Source organism: Salvelinus sp. IW2-2015, linkage group LG26 (assembly GCF_002910315.2).
Source record: "Salvelinus sp. IW2-2015 linkage group LG26, ASM291031v2, whole genome shotgun sequence".
NCBI lineage: Eukaryota > Metazoa > Chordata > Actinopteri > Salmoniformes > Salmonidae > Salvelinus > Salvelinus sp. IW2-2015.
This window is the reverse complement of record NC_036866.1, coordinates 41,195,182-41,199,952: the sequence shown is the minus strand read 5'-3', so window position 1 is coordinate 41,199,952 and position 4,771 is coordinate 41,195,182. Positions and strand designations below refer to the sequence as shown.

Sequence of the window (4,771 nt, the reverse complement as noted above, 5' to 3'; positions counted from 1 at the left end):
GCTAAGATGAATGGAACAAAGTACAGAGACATCAGTACAGAGAGATCCTTGATGAAAACCTGTTCCAAAGCGCTCAGGACCTCAGACTAGGGTAAGGTTCACCTCCAAACAGGACAACGACCTAAGCACACAGCCAAGACAACACAGTAGTTGCTTCAGGATAAGTCTCTGGATCGCCTTAAGTGGCCCAAATAGATCCCGGACTTGAACCCGATCAAAAATCTCTGGAGAGACCTTAAAATAGCTGTGCAGTAACGCTCTACATCCAACTTGACAGAGTTTGACTGAATCTACAGAGAGGAATGGGAGAAACTCCCCAAATACAGGTGTGCCAAGCTTGTAGCGTCATATCCAAGCACGCGCGAGGCTGTAATCGCTGCCAAAGGTGCTTCAACAAAGTACTGAGATAAAGGGTCTGAATACTTATGTAAATGTGACATTTTTTCAAATTTTATATATATACATTTGCAAAAATGTCTTAGAAACAGTTTTTGCTTTGTCATTAGAGGTATTGTGTGTAGATTGAGGGGGGGGGGCTGTAATGGGTGTCGTCGTCTGATGAGGAAGAATCGGACCAAGCGCAGCGTGGTAAGTGTTCATGACTTTTATTGAACTGAACACTGAAACAAAAATAACAAAGTGAATAACAAAACCGAAACAGTCCTGTCAGGTGCAGAAAACACTAAACGAAAAATAACTACCCACAAAACACAGGTGGGAAAATGCTACCTAAGTATGGTTCCCAATTAGAGACAACGATCACGAAACAGCTGTCCCTGATTGAGAACCATACCCGGCCAAAACAAAGAAATACAACACATAGAAAAATGAACATAGAATGCCCACCCCAAATCTCAGGGCGTGACAGGGACAACTTAATCCATTTTAGAATAAGGCTGTAACTTAACAAAATGTGGAAAAAGTGAAGGGGTCTGAATACTTTCCGAATGCACTGTATAGAATGTTAATGTACAGCCACTGTTAAAATGTATGTGCTTATCAATGACAAAATGGTTTCCGGGTGGTTTCCGATGCATTTTAATATAGAGACGACTTTAAAAATTCTGTTGGATCCTTTACCTTCGTTTCTCTAATGTACATGGATCAACATTTTTAGTGAAGTGCTTCTCTCTGTTTTATGTAGACAGCATGAACTTATCTGATGACGCTCCCTGTTTTCATTGTTTTCTCATGTTTCCTTTCAGTGAATACTGGTGTCCTTAAGAACTGGACATGTCGTTATCCGGTAAGTGATTSTGCTGGCAATTACCAAAATAACGCATATCTTGTAGGAACCCATTACCAACTGGTGGTACATCTGAAAGGGGTACACACACACACACTGAACCACATGTTCCTGCTCCCTCCAGGTACTCTATCCACCTGTGGGACCTGAACCATGAGGGGACTAGAGTAAGGTATCATACATCTACTCCACTGATTTTGTGATGGAGCTGGCTCTGCTGGGGCTGGACCTCATGCACCACATCCACAGTTCAAACCCCCGTCCTCAGACGTTCTGTCACATCTGTTATTACTATTGCATTACTAGCGTTGTTACTAAGGTCCTTTCATCTTTAGYTCCCTTCTTGTTGTAACCATAATGTCTTCTTTCTCTCCCCTTCWTACCCCTCCAACCTCTCAGCTGTTCGGTACCATCTGGATCTCCATGGCCAGCCGGGTGATCTTCSTTGCAGCTACGCTACCTGCTTGACGATGTCCGTCGCCACAAGAACTACCTCCGTGTCATCCACAACATGGAGGCCAGGTTTGTTGCTCAATCGGCTAGCTTTATCCGCCTTCAAAGAGCGTGGCAGTACGTGTGTAGCCTACAGTATGCGTTTCAATGACCTTTTATACTGTGTCTATCTATGCTCTGAGGCACATTTGAAGGCAAAATGAAAGCAGAAAACGGATTTCCGTGATCTAAGAAGAAAATGGACAGTGTTGTTTGTCTAAATATGTTGCTGATTGGTTGATTGCAGGTTTGCTGTGGCCACCTCTGATGAGCTGGTAGCCAACAATGATGACTGTGCTATCTGCTGGGACTCCATGACTACAGAACGCAAGCTGCGGTTTGGACATCTRTTCCACAAGTGAGCAGCTGTCTGTAAACTGTAACTATTTTTTCTCCCACGCTGTGCACATTTGAACAACCGCAACATCTATCTGTTTTCGTTTGCAAAGGCTGTTGAATATGTATACATTGATGTTTAAATGGCTGGGTAAAATATGTTTTGGGGCTGGTGGACATCAACAGATAGTGAATGAATGATGTGAGTCCTCCAATGTGGAAGTGCTATATAAATGTATAATATATACTGTACCAGTCAAAAAAGTTTGGTCACTCATTGTAGGGTTTTGCTTTATTTTGACTATTTTCTACGTTGTATAATAACAGTGAAGACATCAACACAATGAAATAACACATATGGAATCATGTAGTAACCAAAAAAGTGTTAAACAAATCAAAATATATTTTATATTTGAGATTCTTCAAAGTAGCCACCCTTTGCCTTGATGACAGCTTTGCACACTCTTGGCATTCTCTCAACCAGCTTCATGAGGTAGTCAAATGGAATGCATTTCAATTAACAGGTGTGCCTTGTTAAAAGTTAATTTGTGGAATTTCTTTCCTTCTTAATGCGTTTGAGCCAATCAGTGTGTTGGACAAGTTACGGTTGGTATACAGAAGATAGCCCAATTTGGGGAAAAAACAAGTCCATATTACGGCAAGAACAGCTCAAATAAGCAAAGAGAAATGACAGTCCATCAAGGTCAGTCAATCCAGAACATTTCAAGAACTTTGAAAGTTTCTTCAAGTGCAGTCGCAAAAAATATCAAGCTCTATGATGAAACTGTCTCTCATGAAGACCGCCACAGGAAAGGAAGACCCAGAGTTACCTCTGCTGCAGAGGATAAGTTTCATCAATGAGTTACCAGGCCAGAATTCCAGCCCCAAATAAATGCTTCACAGAGTTTAAGTAATAGACACATCTCAACATCAACTGTTCAGAGGAGACTGTATGAAATAGGCCCTCATGGTCGAATTTCTGAAGAAGAAAAAACACTACTAAAGAACACCAATAATAAGAAGAGACTTGCTTGGACCAAGAAACACAAGCAATGGACATTAGACCTGTGGAAATCTGTCCATTGGTCTGATAATTCAAAATTTGAGATTTTTGGTTCCAACCGCCGTGTCTTTGTGAGACGCAGAGTAGGTGAATGGATGATCTCTGCATGTGTGGTTCCCAKKGTGAAGCATGGAGGAGGAGGTGTGATGGTGTGGGGGTACTTTGACAGTGAGGCCCCAAAACTCATCCAGTATCCTCATTTCTCTCCTAGCTGTCAGAACTACGCCATTTACGTATGTATGCATTTTATTTAACTGGGAAAGGACACATTAATCAACAGTTTGGCTTCCTCATCAGTGTTAACGTTCCTATGAAAATAAATGACATCTGTAGTCCCTACTAGTTTTGTTGTTTTCTGCATCAGGTCTTAGTATCTGTTGGGCTAAGAGCATGCGAGAAAGTAACACCCATACAATATGCAGATAGACATCRCCTCAGTGGTTACGCTGAAACAGTTAGCGACTCTTCGGGCTTTTCTCTAAACACAAGACATCTGAATACAGTGTAGAAAGTACACCTCTCATGAATATTCTATGGGCTTGATCTTACATGCATGTCACCCGTACAAGGTTCTCGCATTGCAAGCTGGCCGCCCAATTTCTCAGTGGAAGTCATGCACACAACCAARGTCCTGGGCATTGTACAACKGGCCAACAACTCCCAGCTTAATGCCATGGTCAGTATTCTTATGGTCCATTGATCCATGACTTGTGTGCTTCCAGTGCCTTGTGCACTTATTGCGATACCATTCACCTGTCCTATTCTTTCACGTCAGTGCCAATGAAGAAAATGAGGTAAACATTGTCTTTAGGACCATCAGATCGAGAGATGTTTCCTTGGGTTCCCTACCATCTGGTGCTCCAGGACCTGCAGCTGACCCACTCTGTAGAGGTCACCACTGACAACTTCCTGATGGGACGCATCGTGGTGCCTTTCCCCACACAGGTCAATCCAGTCCCAGTCCCACTCCCACCACAAACCCTTTCTCACACAGGTCAGTCCCACATCTCCACCTCGCTAACTTCATGTTGTTTGTGTCTGCTTATGTGAGCTTARGTGTCTCCTTGGATGGTACATTAACATAGGGAAGTACTAAAACAGAATTCCGGGTCAATTCATCCTATGAGCCAATATCACAAATTACTTATAAAATGTTTTGAGTGGGATGCCTGACTTCAACAGTAAATTTGGACAGACTCAACTTCCAGGATAGTCCCTAAAAGGTCTGCTTTGCTCCTCTTCCTCTCCAGCCTGTGGATCACATATTCTCCCAGGTCAACCGCTCCCCAGAGGATGTGGGTGGGGCCAGCGGGACTTCAAAGGTTGTGACCRCTGAGGTGGAGGACTTTGAGCGCAGGTGCTGCCGCTTCTCCAAGTCAGCCGAGGAGAGATAGAAGATGCTGCAGCAGAGGAAAGATGAGATARTGCTACGCACATGCAGGTACTGTGTCTGCTTATTTAAAAGCACTGTTATCTATAGACTTCAATGGAACACTTCTGGTTGCTAACCTGCAAGCCTGGATTTTCAAATGACAGTCTATTATGGACAGTGTGAATGATGCCAATTAAAAAGGTTTCCTCCTATTTATTCCATTTCAATGCTTTACTTACTTTTTTTTTTTACTTTTAATGCA

At 42.7% G+C, this 4,771-nt stretch overlaps 1 pseudogene; it reads left to right on the top strand.

The window, feature by feature from the left end:
- Positions 1 to 1,199: 1,199 nt before the first annotated feature.
- LOC111952227 (E3 ubiquitin-protein ligase AMFR-like) lies at positions 1,200 to 4,531 on the top strand (annotated as a pseudogene).
- The last annotated feature ends 240 nt before the right edge of the window (positions 4,532 to 4,771 follow it).